The following is a 22,519-nucleotide window of genomic DNA, read 5'->3' on the forward strand; positions in this document are numbered from 1 at the left end:
AGCTTTGAAAAGTCTTTTTATCTGGGTTGTCATTAAAGAATATCCACTTCAAAAAAATTTCTTTTTGTTAAGGTGTTATATTGCCAAGCTGTTGGAGTAATGCAGCTGGGTTCTAAAATTTTTTTCACCTAACCCTAACCCTCTTTAGACTATGAACTAAAGTAGACCCAGTTCAAAGTAGACATAGCTGTCTCTTAATATTTATAATACTGAGAAAGAAAATAAATAGTTCTCTTTTTCAAGTACTAGGCTCCAGATACAGCATCTACTGTACTCTAAAAGAATCCCTTAGTCCTAATGGACTAATGTTTTAGATTAGATTAGAAAACATCCTAATGTTTTCTTTTTACCTATTTAAAACACCAAAATCGACAGAACCAATTATTGGCATATGAAGCTGCACCTGGATAACCCCAATGACATAATGATTTAAAAGCAATACTATTTTAGACTGAATTGAGCTTAAGATTTTGCTAGATACACTTGGACATTCTAAAATTTATCCTAAAGACAAAAAATAACATCAAGGTAACAGTAATATACCACAGTGAACCTATAACGTGTTAGCATCCAGTTTCACAGGATGGCTTTGTTCTGTCAAGAATGGAAGAATGCTACTTGAACATTTAAATATTGAAATACAGATAACTCTCCATGGGGGTTTGTATGATAAACATCAAGGCAGGGAAACAAAGGAAGTTGTTCTGATATATATATATTTTATGTCTGCCTTGCATTTTCTTTGTGAAAAAAAAAAGGGGGCTTTGTAAATATTATGCTTCAAATATACATACACACACTCACACACACACACATATATATACGTTGAAACACTTAAATACTAACTGAGAAGTGTTTTTTCAGGACTACATTTAAATGTGACATCAGTCAACCTCTTCCACATAAAAAAGTATTCACTAAAGTCAGCAAGTTGCTGCAACAGAGATCTTCTGTCAAGGTTTCTGTGCATTTCCCCTTTGGTTTCACATTCTTAATTGGTTTGACCAAAAAGAACATGATCTCTACCTGGTAACAGTGGTAATAGGAAGATATCCAAGTTTCATATTAGCTTTCTTATCTCTAGTGGCTATCTCTTGCAATACAGAATACTAACGAACAAAAGATAAGGACCTCTGTGACTAGGAAAAAAGGGAAAGATGCTCTTCATTTTTGGAAAGTTTTACCACTAAGACCACACGATTCCATGCAATTTTCTCTACTGTGGCCTCAAACATATTGTAAATAGACTTCCAATGAGTTGAATTCTTTTTGTTAAGGTGTTATATTGCCAAGCTGTTGGAGAAATGCAGCTGGGTCTAAAATTTTTGGCTTTTTAGTCAAAGCTGAACAGTGTCCATAGATTTTTCTGAGCCACTTCCAACATACAGTAGCAGCTGCTGTGTTTATGTACAATACCACTGTGCAAGTGGCAATTAAACTACAAAATTCTAGATACGTACTTGGGAAACAGCAGGCAGTCAGCACACAACTGGCATTGAGCTTAAACACAAAAGATTTCTACTTTAAAAATGTAAGTCAAGCTAACAAACCCCATGCTGCTGTGTACATAAAATGGTGGTAAAAACCAACACTAATAGAACAGGACAAGAATCTTTAGAATGAAATATAAAGTCTTTTTTTCTTTTTTGTCCTTCCTTTTTTTCTACATATGGCTTTAAAAAGTAATTACAATAAGCATGAACTCCTTTGATATACTATAAAATAATTAATGTTTAACACTGTTATTACTTCAGTGCATGTCCTGAGTGGGCAAATCTCTAATACTAAGCCTATAAGGGCAAATGAGTTTGGAATAATTATAGGTTTACTTTTGACATTTGGGACACATAATAAGAATGCCAAAATGTCTCTGAAGAAAATATGAGACAATTATAATTATAGGCCTTGTACCTACTGACTATTTTCTCTTTGAAATTCCTGAAAAATACTATTGTAAAATCCAATGGATTTTCAGCATCTGTCATGAACTCCAAAAAGGACGTTTTAGACTTGATTGACTTCCTTCTGAGAGATTAACCAGGACAAGTGTAAACCAAGTCAGTGTATTTACCCTTAAATAAGATTGTGGGAGATGCTCTAGTTTTCTGTATGTTGTTAAGTAGATCTTTATATGCTTTGAGAAAAGTGTATTACTACATTATTTAACATGACTTGGATAAATAGTTTATTTTTATAATGTAATTGTTTATTAGGGCTTCTCTGGTGGCTCAGAGGGTAAAGCATCTGCCTACAAAGTGGGAGACCCGGATTTGATCCCTGGGTTGGGAAGATCCCCTGAAGAAGGACATGGCAACTCACTCCAGTACTCTTGCCTGAAAAATCCGATGGACGGAGGAGCCTGGGAGGCTACAGTCCATGGGGCTGCAAAGAGTCGGACACGACTGAGTGACTTCAATTAAAGACTATATATATAGTTTTGACTTATTAACCATCATCTATAAGGCGATGGCACCCCACTCCAGTACTCTTGCCTGGAAAATCCCATGGATGGAGGAGCCTGGTGGGCTGCAGTCCATAGGGTCGCTAAGAGTCAGACAGCACTGAGCAATGTCACTTTCACTTTTCACTTTCATGCACTGGAGAAGGAAATGGCACCCCACTCCAGTGTACTTGCCTGGAGAATCCCAGGGACTGTGGAGCCTGGTATGGGGTCGTACAGAGTTGGACATGACTGAAATGACTTAGCAGCAGCAGCAGCAGGTGGTACAGTGGTGAAAGAATCTGCCTGCTCATGCAGGAGACACAGAAGACATGGGTTCAATCCCTGGATTTAAAAGATCCCCTGGAAAAGAAATGGAAACCCACTTCAGTATTCTTACCTGGAAAATTCCATGGACAGAGGAGCCTGATGGACTATAGCCAATGGGGTCGCAAAGAGTGGGACATGACTGAGCACTCAATCCTCCTCAGTGAATTAAAAAAGCCTTAAATACCTGATCAAAAATGCTGGATCACTTAATGAGTGAGTGAAAGTTACACAGTTGTGTCCAACTCTTTGTTACCCCATGGACTGTAGCCCACAAGGCTCCTCTGTCCATGGAATTCTCCAGGCAAGAATACAGAGTGGGTTGCCATTCCCTTCTCCAGGGCATCTTTCTGACCCAGGAATCAAACCTGAGTCTCCCTCATTGCAGGTAGATTCATTACCATCTGAGCCCCCAGGGAAGCCCAGGATCACACAGTAACTAATGCAAAATGCAAACAACTTGGTCTAACATTTCAAACACTCCCAGAGTTCCAGATATTACTTTTATCTAAATCTCATCTCATTTCTGACACTCTATAATATCACTGAATCCTTTGTTTTTAGTATCAACATTGATAGAGAAGTAAAATATTCCAGAGTAGAAATTTTATCTTGGGAAGGGCAAGAAGAAATCCTTAACTCCTTAACTAAGAGTCCAGATTCCACGTGTGCACAGGGTTGTTACAGTGTAAAATGCCTAGGCATGCGTGCTAAGTTGCTCCTGTCTTGACTGACTGTTTGTGACACCATGGACAGAAACCCATCAGGCTCCTCTGTCCATGGGATTATCCCAGTAAGAATACTGGTGTGGGTTGCCATGCCCTCCTCCAGGGGATTGTCCTGACCCAAGGACTGAACTCGCATCTCTTACACTCCTGTACTGGCAGGAGGGTTCTTTGCCCCTAGTGTGACCTGGGAAGCCCAACTCAAAACGGCTTATTTCTCATCACACCTTCTAGGTGTCACTCCACTGACAGTGTTGAAAGAGGTTCCTAATTAATTATTGCACGGATGAAAACCCCAATTCCCTACAAAGCCTTCTCTGATACTATCCTAGTTGGGCATCAGAATATTTCTGTTACCTCATTACATAATTTCCATGCCTGGAAAGTCTGTATGGAAGTCCAGGTTCCCTACTGGACCTCTGCAATTGTGGGTACAGATGGGGCTACATTTTTTCCTGGGGTCTGTGACTCGAGTAGCGCAGTGCTGGGTAAATGTTTTCTGTATGGTTATCATCCTCCTTCCCAGTCACATAGCTGGAAAGAGCAGCCTTTTGTTGGAGTCTATACTGTCTGCACCCATTGGCATTTCTGGGTTCACATTTCTCCTTCAAAACCCAGAAAATTCACCATCACATTAACCCCTTGTCTCCTGAAAGTGAAAGTGAAGTCGCTTAGTCGTGTCCCACTCTTTGGGACCCCGTGGACTGTAGCCTACCAGGTTGTTCGCTCCATGGGATTCTCCAGGCAAGAATACTGGAGTGGGTTGCCATTTCCTTCAAGTATAATGGGTTATATATAATGCCCAGGAGTTTAGTTATACTTAAACTGAAGGAACAGGGAAACTTTATGTGTAGTCTCTCTTCCTGGAAGCAGAAGTTATGCACGTGGTTTTAAAGGTACTATCATAAATAGCATTACTTGTATGAGAATGTTTGAACTCATAAAAATATAATGAAAGTAAATGGTTTTACAGTTGAGACACCTGAAGCTCAGAAATGTCAAGTGGATTGTTCCAAATTTGAGGATATCTAGCCCTACATTGCTTCAAGTCCAATGTAGAAATTTTACCCCATTACACTTTCCTATATTATGAAGAAAATAGCACATCTGTAATGTTTTCTGAGATGAAGTTTACAAATTCTACTTGTAATTCTGCCAAATTATGTTTATGGTAAAGTGTACTCCAGTTTACAAACGTAGAAGCTTCCTGGAGAATTTTTCATTATCATTTTGTAGTGACTATCATTAATCATAAGTCCTATTAGTGATTTTTGCTTGATTTCCTTTTGTGTCAATACACCAACACTAATGTCAACCTCTAATTTTTAAATCTCAATCTGTGTTCTTGTAAGTGTTATATATTGGGATTTGAGGGGGGAAAAGCCTACAATCTCCTTTTTAGCGATTTGCCGTCATTACTGATATATTGGATTTGTTATTATTATCCAATTTCATTCTTTCCTTTAACCCTGCTTATTCACTCATTAATTTGACGTCTTTCTGACCTTCCTCAGAACTGATTTTCAGTCCCCTCTGTACCTTTCTACTCTTGATTTAGGTATTTGATATTATATTTCTGTTCCTGACTACCTTTGAATACTTAATTTTAAACTTTAAGAAGTTAATTTTACCACGATTCTGCTGGAAATTATACTGACTTTTAAAAAAGTACTCCTGTAATTCTGATAACCAGCCCCCATGGTACATGCTCACTTTTCAGCATTAAATTCCACCTCATTTGTCCAATTAGTCATTACTGTTATTTCTGCCACAAAGCATTAACTTATTTAGCCATCAACATTTCTTCTCAAACTCTTCTTTTAGGAATAGTCCTTTCCTTTTCAAATCCTTATTACTAGTTTCTAGTTTGCTCTATTAGAAGCAAACTCCCCTATCTTTTTCCAAAGTGACTTTTAATTTCATCCTCTCTTTTCAATTCTTCATTTCACTGCAGATAATCATACTATTTTCCTCCTCTCAGAAATGTGAAGATGTTAGAATATGTGCCATATGCAAATTTAATATAAGTATACTCGATACTGTGCGTTGCATCCTTCCATTTCACTCTATGTGTGTTTTTGAGCATGTTCCAATTTGAATGAAGCTTACTTCACAGCCATCTGATTTTTCCAACTTGATTGTATTCAGTTGTCTCATTGACACAGTTACTATTCTGCTGTTTGCCATGCCTTCCTTAACATCAGAGAACAGTATAAAGTTGGTCCTCTATCTGCTTGCTCTAACTGATCACAAATCAACTGATAAAGTGTTTGGTGACAACCGCACAGAGGGAGAGAAGACACATATCCTGCACTACAATGTAGTCAAAATTCATATGCTGCTCATTCAAACTGCAAATGGCTACTCATTAAAAGAAGTGACAAATTTGATGATTTTATTCTGGTATTGAAAGTACCATGGAGATTCAACTCCATTCACAGTGCAAAGCATTTGAAGACTAGAGTATGCTCTGGGATGCTTAATAAGCCCTGACCTGTTTATACCTGCAGGTGAACATGGTTGTTTTGAATTTGCTGAACTTTTCACAAGTGAGATATAACCCAATTGTGTTCTCTTGTTTTCTGACATCAACTGTTGTGTTTGAAAAATCTACTAGCAATCTACTAAATCTGATCATTTTCAGATCACTCCCATTTTTTTTCTTTTTTTTAGGTTTCTCTTTCTTTTGCTTTCTTCTCTGCATTTTGCTGGAGTATGGATTAAAAATAAAAATACTCTTCAGGACTTCTTAAGCTTCAACAGTTTGAGGATTACCTTTTTCATCAACCCTGAAAAAATTTCAGTCATTATTTTCTTTGAATATTATCTTCCATAATTCTCTCTTCTCCTATCCTTCTGGGGCTCTTTCTAATCCTTCTTTGGACATTCTAAGTTAGTCTTCTTGTCTTCAAAGTTTTCTTTTATATTTCCTATCCCTTCAATTTTCCTTTTAAGCAAAGTTTATAAAAATACAAGTTTGATGTTATTATCTCCCATAGGCTCTAACCTAGGTAAGTTAGCTTGTAGTAAAAACAGATAACATTCAAGGAAGATATATTTCTGCTCTCTGGAGAAGAGTCAGTTCTTATTTAAATATATAATTACTGGCATCAATTTCCCTTAAAAATTAGAGTGAGCCATGATTCTCAATGCTGCTGTACTTTATAACTTTCCTCACAAGACATTAGTATGATTTACCCTGAAAACAATGACTCAGCTCTCTGTTATAGTGTCCCTTTGTGTGTTTTCAGAGCCAAAATTGTATACTACACAGTTGAAAGAGTCACTATATAGGTACTAGCAAACAGCCCTAATGGCTTAATTTTACTGAAGTGTTTTTGCAAGTCAAATTTCAGTTTTGCTCTTGTCTGTAATTTGGTATCACATCCCCTCCAAATTTTATTTTCCCAAATTTGAGTGAAATTTTAAAATATCTCAAAATCATTATTTCATAATTAAGAATGTAATGATTGAAGGCAAACAAGAACAGATGATATTACACTGTCATGATTATGAGACAAATCTTCAAAAGCACATTTTTGATGGATGGGCAATTATTGCTTAGCTGTCTGGGTATTATAGGCACAAGATAGAGTCCTCTCTTTAGTAAGTTCAAGGGGCCTTCCAACTGAAATAAGAACTAACTATATAAAGAATGGGATGCTCAGGAAAAGAAATGGGCATCCTAAGTCTTCACCAGAGACAGCTTTAGCAAAGGAGGAAAAGAAAACTCAATGTTTGCATCCTGTGCATAAGGAAATGCTGGAGATATCATCTTTGAGAATTTTTTCCCTGTCGCATGTGTCCATATGGCCCTCAAATTCTTGAATACACTAGGATGAGGCTCTAGTGGAAGAACAATGAATAGGAGGTTAAGGAGAATACAGATTTCATAAGCTTAAGAAATTTCCCACATTTTAACCTTCACCTGTACCCACTATAAAAGGTTATATCAGGACTTTTATTTCTTGCTTCTCTCTGCCTTCCTCTTCCACCAAATGTGTAGTGTCTACGTTTTCCTGAATTTGTATTATGAGGCATGCATATGTTGATTTTTCTTTAAAAAAACAAAGCCTTGAAATAAAAGAAGCTCTTTCTGTGAGAATTAAATAGTTTTTTGCTTTCTATTTCACGGTCAACTCAAAGTAAAGATAAAGTGTTCCATTAAATCTCTTTTTAATCGTGTAAGTGCCCTGATGAAATTGTTTCACTATACAAAACCATCATGTTATACACAAATTAAGGCATACACAAGACATTACAATGGTATTTAAAGTGAAATATTTATGAAGTGATTTAAATACTAATGACACAGCATTCCTAAAGGAGTCACAAAATTAAAGGATAAGAACATTCCACACCAGCTCTGCAGTCCATGAGTCTGTTGCATGTTGTATATATTGTTTCTCATTACTCAGTTCTTAGAAATGTAGCCAGGAGATTGAAGAGAAAAAGAGGACGAATCCTCTCTATATCCTTGAATACTAATACCAAACCCAGCAGGACGTAGTTTGCCAAGAATCCACTTGTGTAGTAATTTCATCTGTCTCAGATACAACCTTGCCCTTGTATTGAAGAGACTGTTTACTATTACAGGTAACTATAAACAAACTTCAGCTCAATCCAGACACCATAGTACAAATCGACCTTATTTGCAGCCGTCTGCCCTGCCATTCTCAGCATGTTGGTCAGGTCATTTTATTGTTGTTGTTATTGTGTTTTTCAGTTGCCAGATGGCTAATACGATTCTAGATGTCACAAGCAGACACTATAATGTCCAGCAAAGACTACTACATTTTCTTCTACGAGTACCAGTTCATCAATGACAAATCCTTTCCAAGATGCCCTCCTGCAGACTTTTTCTGATTCCCATTGAGTATGTTTGGGTCACATGTGGTGTGGTGTTGTCCTAACTATCAATGATCAAACTGTTGGGGTGAGGTTTTCCTGACTACATGGATCTGCAGATAGCAAATAACCAAACAAGACCAGAGCTATTGCGCATATGAAGGAAGGAGGTGTATTGCTTTTAATTAGAAAACTGACGGTACCCATCTTAACTCTAAACAAAGCACTTTTTAGAATTAAGTATAATAATTCAAAAGAAGAAACCAGAAATTCATAAAATCAAATTAATACATTAAATCTTTGGAAAGTGTTTAGTGTCTAAAGCCATTACTAGGAGTTTATAATTTATTAATTCTTCATTTACTTTCAACCTCATATATTGCTTACTTCTCAAAATTTTTAACATTAGGAGCAGCAATATGAAGATGAAATGAGAGAGAAACACTGGATCAAATTTACAAACCTAGATTAAAATAAAAATAAATAACACAGCCTTGGGATGAACAACACTTTGCACTGTAATATCATTGTATGAACACCCAAATGTACTACTATAATGTTTGATGCTCTGAATGATAATTCTAAGAATATATACATGTGTATAAAATGTTTTGAACATTGTGAGAAAAATGAGGAAACTAATTCAAGCCTAAATTTCACAAGCAAATATAATTTAATGTTTAAATGTGAAGGAACTACATTTCACTGCATAACACCTTACTCCTTGATAATTTCAAACAAAGGAGGTGTATGGTGATGAAAAATATAACAAAGAAAAACTATCACAGTGATGACTTTAAAAGAGTAAGGTAGTAGGCATACCTCTCATTAATGTCTGCTATTTTACTTAGTACCTAAAAAAGAAAAATAAAAACAAAAAAATTATGTAATATTTTGATGAGATTTTCTTAAATTCTTTATTTTAGCATTCATTCAAATGAAATATTTTCTATGCTGAGAAAAAAAAGCTTTTATCTAAGCAATATAATTAAATCCTTAAGATAGTTTTATTAATTATCTCTTAAAATGTCAACATCCTACATTTCAGAGTTCCCACATTTTAGAGCTGTATATGTAAATATAATACACAAATTGATTTACATTTAAGCTAACTATTATTTAAAACAGTAAGCACTTTAAGGCAGGATAGTTTATAGTGCTTTCTGGATAACCAAATTATTGTGTTAAATGAGTGACTATGAAAGTTGTTTAATACTTGCACTACATAATGAGAAGATACCATTAAATAATTTTCATATCATTATTTAAATCATGTCAATATAAATAAATTGACACTGTTTAGTTAATAGTTTTATTTAGTTAATAATTAGTCAATAAATGAATAAGAGTATTTAAAATACTAGTCCCTCAACTCCAAAAAACAGGAAAAAAACAAGGTTGTTCTATGTTCCTTTTGAAGTTGGTATATTAGAATAAACTTTAAAGACCAGAATATTTTGATCAGGGAAAATTTATTTAAGCCACAATGTAGTCTATATTAATTCTAGCATCTATCAGTTAGTTTATGTAATACATTATAATTTGTTGAAATTAAGCATATATGTTTTCAAGTATACCATTTCTTTGACACTGAAAAGAAGGCTTAGTGAAGTTAGTAATTATCTTCCTCATTTCATTTTAGAGGAAAAATACCAACAGCTTCACATCATCTAAAGGCCTTACCCAGTGTTATTTTGCATTCTTATTCTATAGTGTTTATAATTAGGAAGAAGCAGTGTTACCACAGTTTGTGTTTAAATCCATCACTGAGTACCAGTCATAAACCTTGAGACAGTGAATAGATAACAAAGAAATTATAAATTGTTCTTTATTTTACCTGCAAACCATAAATTACGAAAGAATAAATGTTTTATTGAGAATTTACTTTATGCAAGACAAGATTATGTACCTTATATTAGTAATCTAGGGCTTCCCTGGTGGCTCAGAGGTTAAAGCGTCTGCCTGCAATGTGGGAGACCTGGGTTCGATCCCTGGGTCGGGAAGATCCCCTGGAGAAAGAAATGGCAACCCACTCCAGTATTCTTGCCTGGAGAATCCCATGGATGGAAGAGCCTGGTGGGCTACCATCCATGGGGTTGCAAAGAGTCAGACAGGACTGAGCAACTTCACTTCATTAGTAATCTAATACAATTATTATAACAGACACTCAGAAATGGGCTATATTATTCTATTCATTTTATAGATGAGAGATCTAAGATTCATAGAGGTCTATAAACTTTCCTAAGGTAACACAGAAAGTTAGACAAGTATCATTGGGAGTTTCTGCCTTTTCATGTGAACTCACTTACCATTGCTGTTCTATGTTTTGACTGGGGGAACTGCAATGAATAATTTGAGAGATTAAAAAGTTGCATTTTTTAGGGGCTACATCCCTGGGCCAGGAAGATTCCCTGGAAGAGGGCATGGCAACCCGCTCCAGTATTCTTGTTTGGAGAATCCTATGGACAGAAGAGCCTGGAACACTATAGTCCATGGAGTCGCAAAGAGTAGGACATGACTGAAGTGACTTGCACAGCATCAGTCAGTCAGTTCAGTCGCTCAGTCATCTCCAACTCTTTGTGACCCCATGAATTGCAGCACGCCAGGCCTCCCTGTCCATCACCAACTCCCGGAGTTCACTCAGACTCACATCCATTGAGTCGGTGATGCCATCCAGCCTTCTCATCCTCTGTTGTCCGCTTCTCCTTCTGCCCCCAATCGCTCCCAGTATCAGGGTCTTTTCCAATGAGTCAACTCTTCGCATGAGGTGGCCAAAGTATTGGAGTTTCAGCTTCAGCTCAGTCCTTCCAATGAACATCCAGGATTGATCTCTTTTAGAATGGACTGGTTGGATCTCCTTGCAGTCCAAGGGACTCTCAAGAGTCTTCTCCAACACTACAGTTCAAAAGCATCAATTCTTTGGCGCTCAGCTTTCTTCACAGTCCAACTCTCACATCCATACATGACCATGGGAAAATCCATAGCCTTGACTAGATGGACCTTTGTTGGCAAAGTAATGTCTCTGCTTTTTAATATGCTATTTAGGTTGGTCATAACTTTCCTTCCAAGCAGTAAGCATCTTTTAATTTCATGGCTGCAATCACCATCTGCAGTGGTTTATAGCACATACTAAAAGGGAGAGGAGGGAGGGATGAAAGGAGGGAATAGATAAAAGGAAAGGAACAAGAAAGTAATAACTGCCATCGAAGGAAAAGCAAGAGAAGGTTAAGGGGAGGAGAGAGGAATGGAGGTGAAGAGAGAAGAGAGAAGGGAGAAGACATGCAAGGAAGGAGGGAAGAAGAGGGGAGAAGAGCAAATAACCAGTGCAGAACCTCCATAAGCAGAGGAGAAATAAGTCACTTAGGGAAGAAACATATACAGTGCAGATTTGGAATCAGAAAATCTGTCATAAAAGCCGACAGGAGAGTTATTCCCAAAAGGAAATATTTTGACTTAAAGATTATTGCATTTATTTCCTAATATGTATTAGTCTTGAGAATTCTTCAGTTCAAATTCTCTTACATACTTTGAGGATTAAAAGTTTCCTTATATTTTGCCTTTTACTCCCCAGGCTACTATTCTGAAATAGACTGTTCCAAGCACCCCTGGAGATCACAGACAATAAACTAGAAATATAGTAGCTTGCATTTGGGGATTCTCAAAATTTGGCTTCACAATAGTTTTAACCTAGGAAATTTAAAGGTGATACATTGGACTTTCAATGAAGGAATGGAAGGAAGTGAAGTAAAAGTTGCTCAGTTATTGGCAAATTCAGACTTAAACTGAAGAAAGCAGGGAAAACCACTAGACCATTCAGGTAATACCTAAATCAAATTCCTTACAATTATACAGTGGAAGTGACAAATAGATTCAAGGGATTAGATCTGATAGAGTCCCTGAAGAACTATGAATGGAGGTTCCTGACATAGTACAGGAGTCAGTGATCAAGACCATCCTCAAGAGAAAGAAATGCAAAAAGGAAAAATGGCTGTCTGAGGAGGCCTTACAAATAGCTGAGAAAAGAAGAGAAGCAAAAGGTAAAGGAGAAAAGGAAAATTATACCCATTGAAAGCAGAGTTCCAAAGGATAGCAAGGAAAGATAAGAAAGACTTCCTCAGTGATCAATGTAAAGAAATAGAGGAAAACAGTAGAATAGGAAAGACTAGAGATCTCAAGAAAATTAGAGATATTAAAGGGATATTTCATGCAAAGATGGACACAATAAAAGACAGAAATGGTATGCACCTAACAGAAGCAGAAGATATTAAGAAGAGGTGACAAGAATACACAGAAGAACTATACAAAAAAGATCTTCATGACCAAGATAACCACAAAGGTGTGATCATTCACCTAGAGCCAGACATCCTGAAATGTGAAGTCAAGTGGGCCTTAGGAAGCATCACTATGAACAAAGCTAGTGGAAGGATGGAATTCCAGTTGAGCTATTTCAAATCCTAAAAGATGATGCTGTTTAAGTGCTACACTCAATATGCCAACACATTTGGAAAATTCAGCAATGGCCACAGGACTGGAAAAGGTCACTTTTCATTCCAGTCCCAAAGAAAGGCAATGGAAAAGAATGCTCAAACTACTGCACAATTGCATTCATCTCACACCCTAGAAAAATATTGCTCAAAATTCTCCAAGCCAGGCTTCAACAGAACATGAACCGTGAAATTCCAGATGTTCAAGCTGGATTTAGAAAAGGCAGAGGAACCAGAGATTAAATTGCCAACATCCACTGGAGCATCATAAAAGCAAGAGAGTTCCAACAAAACACCTGCTTCTGCTTTATTGACTATGCCAAAGACTATGACTGTGTGGATCACAGCAAACTGTGGTAAACTCTTAGAGAGATAGGAATACCAGACCACCTGACCTGCCTCCTGAGAAATCTGTAGGCAGGTCAAGAAACAACAGCTAGAACTGGACATGGAACAAAAGAATGGTTCCAAATGGGGAAAGGAGTATGTCAAAGCTGTATTTTGTCACCCTGATTATTTAACTTATATGCAGAGTACACTGCAGTCATGAAATTAAAAGACACTTACTCCTTGGAAGGAAAGTTATGACCAACCTAGACAGCATTTTAAAAATCAGAGACATTACTTTGCCAACAAAGATTTGTCTCATCAAGACTATGTTTTTTCCAGTAGTCATTATGGATGTGAGAGTTGGACTATAAAGAAAGGTGAGTGCTGCAAAATTGATGCTTTGGAACTGTATTGTTGGAGAAGACTCTTGAGAGTCCCTTGGACTGAAAGGAGATCCAACCAGTCCATCCTAAAGGAGATCAGTCCTGAGTGTTCATTGGAAGGAGTGATCTTGAAGCTGAAACTCTAATACTTTGGACACCTGACGTGAAGAACTGACTCATTTGAAAAGACCCTGATGCTGGGAAAAATTGAAGGTGGAAGGAGAAGGGAATAACAAAGGAGGAGATGGTTGGATGGCATCACTGACTCAATAGACATGAGTTTGAGCAAGCTCTTGGAGTTTATGATGGGCATGGAAGTCTGGTATGCTGCAGTCCACAGGGTCACAAAATGTCAGACACAACTGATTGACTGAACTGAACTGAAACTCCATGTGAAATGCCAGGCTGGATGAAGCATAACCTGGAATCAAAATTGCTGGGAAAAATATCAATAACCTCAGATATGCAGATGATACCACCCCTTTGGCAGAAAGTGAAGAACTAAAGAGCCTCTTGATGAAAATGAAAGAGAAGAGGGAAAAAAGTTGGTTTAAAACTCAACATTCAGAAAACGAAGATTATAGCATCTGGTCCCATCAGTTCATGGCAAATAGATGGGGAAACAATGGAAACAGTGACAGACTTTATTTTCTTGGGCTCCAAAATCACTGCAGATGGTGACTGTAGCCATGAAATTAAAAGATGCTAGATCCTTGGAAGAAAAGTTATGACCAATCTAGACAATTAAAAAGTAGAGACATTACTTGACAACAAAGGTCCATCCAGTTAAAACTATGGTTTTTCCAGTAGTCTTGTATGGATGTGAGAGTTGGACTATAAATAAAGCTGAGCACTGAAGAATTGATGCTTTTGAACTGTGGTTTTGGAGAAGACTCTTGAGAATCCCTTGGACTGCAAGGAGATCCAACCAGTCCATCCTAAAGGATATCAGTCCTGAATATTCATTGAAAGGACTGGTGCTGAAGCTGAAACTCCAATACTTTCGCCACCTAAAGTGAAGATCTGACTCATTTGAAAAGACCCTGATGGTGGGAAAGACTGAAGGTGGGAGAAGAAGGGAATGACAGAGGATGAGATTGTTGGATGGCATCACCGACTCAATGGCCAGGAGTTTGAGTAGACTCTGGGAGTTGTTCATGGACAGTGAAGCCTGGTGTGCTGTGGCCCATGGGATCGCAAAGAGTTGGACATGACTGAGCCACTGAATTCAACTCAACTGCTTTAAACCTATATCTTCCTACTGAAATAGATTGAGTTTGTATACATTTTATCTTCTTTGGCTTTAAAATCACTGCAGGTGGTGACTGCAGCCATGAAATTAAAAAATACTTGCTCCTTAGAAGAAAAGCTGTGACAAACTTAGACAGCATATTAAAAAGGAGAGACATCTCTTTGCTTATAAATGTCCATGCAGTCAAAGCTATGTTTTTTCCAGTAATCATGTATGGATGTGAGAGTTGGACCATAAAGAAGGCGGAGCAAAAAATCGATGCTTTCAAATTATGGTGTTGTAGGAGGCTCTTGAGAGTCCCTCAGACTGCAAGGAGATCAAACCAGTCAGTTCTAAAGGAAATCAACCCTGAGTATTCATTGGAAGGACTGAGGCTGAAGCTGAATCTCCAATACTTTGGCCACCTGGTGTGAAGAGCTGACTGACTGGAAAGGATCCTAATGCTGGGAAAGATTTAAGGCAAAAGGAGAAGGGGGCAACAGAGGATGAGATGGTTGGATGGCATCACCGACTCAACAAACATAAATCTGAGCAGATTTTGGGAGACAGTGGAGGACAGAGGAGCCTGGCATGCTGCAGTCCACAGGTCATAAAGAGTAAGACATGACTTAGCAACTGAACAATAATAAAAGCTAAGTAAACTTTGAAAATTTCAAAACTCATTCTTATTTTTAAAAGAATATTCTTTGTTTCAATAGTTTATGTTTTAAAAAATATACTTATTTTAATGAGAACATGTGATCTTTGGAATCTTGTGTCATATTTTAAAGAAATTGGAAAAATCAATTTACCAGATAAAGGAAAGATAAGGATATGTCTCCTTTATAATCTCAGATTTACAGCAAAACAGCCCAAAGTTTATAGTATGCTCAATGAATAAGTAACTTTGTTTCTTGCCTCTTATTCTTGATATTTCAATACCAGTGGGAAACAAAATTCTGTGGTTCCATTTCTTGTGTTTTAAATTCTTATGCACATGATCTTATTTGATCATGGATTGTTGACAAAATAACAAACATCTACACCTCTTGATACTCTGGCTACAAAAATATTCTTCGAACAGCTGCAGAATACCAATAATTATCTTGGTCAGTCCAGTGCAGCGAAGTCAGGCAGCTAGCATTCAATTCCTCTGCTAAAAAATAGCCCACATAATGAAATGTAAACTAGAGATGCTCTCTCAGACCCCAGAATGTCTCATTCTCTTTCTCTGGATAGAAAGTAACTGAAAAGTACAAACAGCTGAGGGTTTGTAACAGCTGTAGGACAACAATTCTGTATGGCATTAAGCCTTCCTCGAAGCACAAATTTTCATTTAAATATAGCTGCATGCATTGACAACTGAGTATATGGAGAAAAGATTTCAAATAATCTATATTAAGCATCAGTGAAATCCATCTATTGCCAGAAATTACTATGAAAATGCTTCTGTAAAATTCCCTGGAAACATAATGCGATGAATGATACTTAATTTTTAAAAGTGTTTCTTTCATAAACACATGTTGATGCCAGGTAAAATACTGTAGACTGAAGTTCAGCTGTTCAGAATAGTTCTTTCCCATGGTAGAAACAAGCTAATACAGTATCGGTATAAATTATATTTTCCTGAAGAAATAGAAGCAAGCTGAAGGGAATCAGATATTCACTGTCTTCAGAATGCATAGATAAAAATTCTCTTAGGTCAACTATACATTAATGCAAAGTCCTGGTAAGAAAGCAAGCAAGGAATGAGGGTAATGGAATAAAAATAGAATATTGCCTTTTTAGTGGTAAATAGCAAAATTTACACAGCCTCATTTAATAAACCCTTGACTTTTTCTTCACATTCTTTACAATACACAACCCTGGTCTTGGAAACAAAGGGAGAGAAAAAGCACAGATTTGTCTTAAGAGAATTTACAATCTTATTACAGAAGCCACCTTCTTTATTTAAATGAGAACCAGCTAGCATATAATATGAAACCACATTATAATTATATATACAAGTAATAAACTCATCTAAATAGATTTCTTAAGGAGGCAAATCTATAACCTAATTATCAACATGGATTTGTGTGGGATAAGGAAAATTAGTCAAAGACCTTTAAAGTTGTTCTGAGTTGAGTTGAAGGGGCCAACTGCTTTGACCGCCCACTACCCGTCAGGTCCCAGTTACACCGGCCTTTTGTCTCTGGGTCCTTGGTGAGCAGGACCAAGGACCTAGAAGGTTAGAAGTAATCAGACTTCCAGGGAGGGGGCGCTGCTCAGTGGCTGCTAGTATGGCGTCCCATGCCGTGCTAGTGGTAAGGAGCGCACCTGCCAATGCAGATGTCAGAGATGCGGTTTCAGTCCCCGAGTCAGGAAGACCCCCTGGAGAAGGGAATGGCAGCTCACTCCATTACTCTTGCCTGGCGACTCCCACGGACAGACGAGACTGTGGTAGGTTTCAGTCCACAGGGCTGCCAAGAGTCGGACACAGCCGAAGTAACCGAGCACACATTTACTCTCAGAGAGCAAAACAGACTTGGATCTTGCAAGACAGAAGATCTTGGAGTCCAGATCCTACCTATAGCTGCTCACAACAACCCTAGAATTATCCACCTACAGAATCAGGAAATCAGAGCAGGGAGACCTTAAGCAACTTGCCTACGGCCACGTGCATGCTTGTTCAGCTGCTCAGTCCTGTCTGACTCTTTCCAACTCCAAGGACTGTATAGCCCGCCAGGCTCCTCTGTTCGTGGGATTCTGCAGGCAAGAGTACTGGGGTGGGTTGGCATTTCTTTCTGTGTCTCCTGAATTGCAGGCGGATTCCCACCACTTAGCCACCAGGGCCATGTGACTGTGGTTTACGTTCTGAAGCCCATACTCAACCCTGCTTTGCTTCACTACTTCTCAAGAACACAGGTCATAAGAGGATCTTTATTGTCACATCTCAGACAAGTAAACATATCTGAAACATTAGACATTTCCTTAGGAAAAGAGGAAAAATGAATGCTGAGATTTTTTTCTTACAGAAGCCACTGCTACACCTTAGCATTTATCACAAGATAGTTGTTAGTGGCCACTGGACTTCAGAATAAAATACTACCTGAATTTAGGCTTAATGCAATGCTAAAAGCTTTACTTAAGACTGTTAGGTCAAAAAGGTGCTATTTGTCAATCATAATAGTGCTCCAGTTCAAAGAGGATCTAATTTACTTCCAACAAGAGGAAGCTGAAACTATATTTGAAAACCTGGTAATGCTTTTTCTATTCTTTCCTAAATCATTTCATTAAGGGCAAAGACTGTTCACAAATCAGCAACTAAATTGCAGTTTAGGGACTTTACTGCCAGAAATGTGTCACAGTTACAAGAATGAAGATAACCTTCATTACTGATGAAAAATGTCATGGTATCTATAATTCTACATTTTAAAAATGAGATAAGTCAAATTAAGTGACTTTGATTAAATATAGTAAATAATAGCAACTTGGACAGATTTGTTTCTTAGTGCTTTCTTGTTTGTGTTGTTGTTGAACAAGGATAATATTTTTGTTTCTAAATAGCAATTGACAATGAAATTTACAGACCACATTTCATTTTATGTCTATATTCATAAAAGGAGAAAATGATTTAATAAAATTTTATCTCCGTCTATTCTATCTTGATCTTTATTTATCTCTATGGTAACACACTTTCACATTGGATATGTATGCATATTCAATAATAGCTTGTGCTTTATGTGCTAAGTTGCTTCTGTTGCGCCCAACTCTTTTATACCCTATGGATGGTAGCTCACTGTCCATGGGATACTCCAGGCAAGAATACTGGAGTGGTTTGCCATTATCTTCCTCCAGGAAATCTTACAGACCTAGGTATTGAACCCATATCTCCTGCATTGGCAGGCAGGTTCTTTAGCACTATCACCACCTGAGAAGCTCCTAATTGTAGTGTGTAGGTCTGCCATTGTGAATTTATAGTAAGCATTTTGTAAAATTCCTCAGCAGTAAGCCAATAAGGCATGTTTCACTTCTGACGTACAATTAAAGGATGTCAAAATATAATGTTATATAAATAATCCATATTAAATATATATATACATATAACTTTAAAAGTGATTCTACAAAAAATTGCATTATCTATAGTAGCCTCTTCTCTTTCAGTATTATTCACACTTAAAAGTCAATAGCTAGATCTGGCTAAGGGAAACACTACAATAACAAGAATAAATGAACTTATATAGTCGTTTTTGTGTAAGATGCTCATAGTATTTTTAGTATATTATCTCATTTATTCTCACAGATTTTTTATTAGAAAGTTGCTAGAGTGACATTCCATTTATTCTCACAACATTCTTATAGAAAAGGTTTGTATATCCTTTCTAAATTAATTTTAAAGCAATAAATTTTGTTACCTTTAAAAATCAATTTTTCCACATTATTGGACTTACCAATTTTTAATCAATATTTTATATATAAACACATCTGATCTCAGAACTGTTTGCAATTTAAAAAAAATATGTTTTCATACTATGTCTTTCTGTTTAGTTTTTTTTTTTAATTTTCTTTTCAACCTCTTCTCTCTTTGCCTAAATATTTATTAATATAACCTTAGACACTGTGCTTCTGTCTTGATGTTTGTTTTTCAATTGCTCAGTGTGTCTGATTCTTTGTAACCCCATGGACTGCAGCATGCCAGGCTTCCCTGTCCTTCACAAATTCCTGGACCTTGCTCAAACTCCTGTCCACTGAGTCAGTGATGCCATCCAACCATCTCATCTTCTGTCGTCCCCTTCTCCTCCTGCCTTCAGTCTTTTCCAGCATTAGGGTCTTTTCTAATGAACTGGCTCTTCTCATGAGGTGGCCAAAGTATTGGAGCTTCAGCTTCTGCATCAGTCCCTCCAATGAATATTCAGGACTGATTTCCTTTAGGATTGACTGGTTTGAGCTCCTTGCAGTCCAAGGGACTCTCAAGAGTCTTCTCCAACAATACAGTTCAAAAGCATCAATTCAGTCTAACCCTCACATCCATACATGACTACTGGAAAAACTATAGCTTTGACCATGTGGACTTTTATTGGCAAAGTAATGTCTCTGCTTTTTATACTCAGTTTATCATAATTATTTTTCCAAGGAGAAAGCATATTTTAATTTTGTGGCTGCAGTCACCATATGCAGTGATTTTGGAGCCCAAGAAAATACCAGCCTAACATATATCCATTCTTTGCACTTCATTTTTCCCTCTTCATTCTTTTGATGTACTTTCTCCAGAATACTCCAACATGTCTTTGTTATTATAATGTCTCTCTCCCTGTTACAGTGTTTTCCTCAGCACTCTTATCAAAATTAGCATTCATCTTACATTCATCTCCATCCGCCTTTTCTTTTCTCTGTTCCTCCTTACTTTTCATGTTCTGATCCCTCACCTTTGGAATTATTCTAAAGTTTCCCATTAGTTTCAGGTATAGAGAGGAATCTTAAAATTATTCTGTGTCAGTTTTTGTTTAAATAATAATTTTTTAAAGCATTACATTCATATTCTCCATGGAACTTTCACCTCTGCTCATATTCAGATTTTTGTTTATTCATTTCTGTGCTACCTTTATTGCTAATTACTTCCAGTAACTGAAGTTATTTACTATGTACCTTAAATGCAGTTGGATAAATGAGTGTGTCCTGAGCTAGTACATTATTAGAGAAAATAAACTTTATTTTAAAAAAATATAGATATTTATCTTTGCAAATATTCTCATTATACTCTTTTTGACATGAGTTTGAGCAAAATCTGGGCGATAGTGAAAGACAGGGATGCCTGTCATGCTGCAGTCCATGGGGTTGTAAAGAGTTGGGCACAACTTAGCTACTGAACAACAACAACACTTTTTGAAGCAGGCCTATTCTTCCGTCAGTTTATCAACCCTGGATATTCACTGGAAGGACTGATGCTGAAACTGAAGCTCCGATACTTCAGCCATCTGATAGGAGGTGCTGACTCACTGGAATAGATCCTGATGCTGGGAAAGACTGAAGGCAACAAGAGAAGGGGGTGGCTGAGGATGAGATGGTTAGCATTGACAATTCAGTGAACATTAATTTGAGCAAATTCTGGGAGACAGTGAAGAGCAGGGAAGCCTGGCATGCTACAGTCCATGTGGTCACAAAGAGTCAGACACAATTTAGTGACTGGACAACAGCAATTTTTTTTTTCTTGGTGTGATCATCTGTGTGCCCATTTTAAGCTGCCAGAAATGAACCGAAGATTCAACTATCCTCAGTCACCACGCCCTGACTTAAAGCATTTTCTTAGAACTATTACTGCTACAGGCATACCTCAGAGACTTTACACATTCAGTTCCAGATCACAGCAATAAAACTAATATCTCAATAAAGCAAGTCATATGAATTTTTGTTTCCCAGTGCATATAAAAGTTGTGTTTATACATTATGGTATTCTGTGTTCAGTAGCATTATGTCTATATAAAGTGCACACACCTTAATTTTAAAATATTTTATTGCTAAAAAATGCTAACCATCATTTGAATCTTCAGGGAATTATAATATTTTTTCCTTGGAAAAGGTCTTGCCTCAAGGTTGATGGAGTTGGCTGAAAGTTGAGGTGACTATGACAACTTCCTAAAGCAAAACAAGGAAGTCTGCCACATTAACTGACTCTTCCTTTCAGGTATGATTTCTCTGTAGCATATCAAGCTATTTGACGTTTTTTTACAAAGTAGAACTTTGGTCAAAATAGGAGTGAAATGTTTCAAACCCTTCAGCTGCTTTGTCTACTAAGTTTATAGAATATCCTAAATTCTTTGTTATTATTTCAAAAATCTTCACAGCATTTCCACCAGGAGTAGATGCCATCTCAAGAAACCACTTTCTTTGCTCATCAGTAAAATGCAACTCCTCACCCATTCAAGTTTTACCTTGAGACTGTAGAAATTCAGTCACATCTTCAGGTTCCACTTCTAATTCTAGTTTTCTTGCTGTTTCCACCATATCTACTGCTACTTCCTCCACTGTAGGTTTGAATCCCTCAAAGTCATCCATGAGGGTTAAAATCAACTTTTACCAAAGTCCTTTTAAATGATAATATTTTGTCCCTGTGAATCACTAATATTTGTAATGGCATCTAGAATGATGAATTATTTTCAGAAGATTTTCAATTTACTTTGTCCAGAATCATCAGAGGAATTATTATTCATGATAGCTATAGTTTTATGAAACATATTCCTTAAATAATGAAACTTGAAAGTTGAAATTTATATTACTCCTTGATCCATGGCTGGGTGGATAAAGGAGTAATGAGTGTTAACAGGCATGGCAACCACTTTCATCTCTTTGTACATCTCCATCAGAGTCAGCAGGTGACAAAGTGCAAGGTCACTGAGCACTAATATTTGTGTGTGTGTGTTACAATTAAATCTTATTTAAAGAAAAAGGCAACATGAAGAACTGTCCCTCGAGTAAGGGCTTAAATGGCTTCCCAGGTGGCTCAGTGGTAAAGAATGTGCCTGCCAGTGTAGGAGGTGCTGGGCCAGGAAGAACCGCGCCCCCGCCGTGACCAAGAAGGAAACGGCAACCCACTCCAGTACACCTGCCTGGAAAAATCCCATGGACAGAGGGTCTGATGGGTCACAGTCCATGGGATCACAAAGAGTCAGACACGACTGAGGAACCAAAACAACAACAAAGAACTTAAATGTCCTAAGATATACTGATGTGACTTTTTCATTTATTTTTAATTGGAGGATAATTGTTGTATAATA

The sequence above is a fragment of the Oryx dammah genome, unplaced genomic scaffold (assembly GCF_014754425.2).
Source record: "Oryx dammah isolate SB20612 unplaced genomic scaffold, SCBI_Odam_1.1 HiC_scaffold_11081, whole genome shotgun sequence".
Lineage (NCBI taxonomy): Eukaryota > Metazoa > Chordata > Mammalia > Artiodactyla > Bovidae > Oryx > Oryx dammah.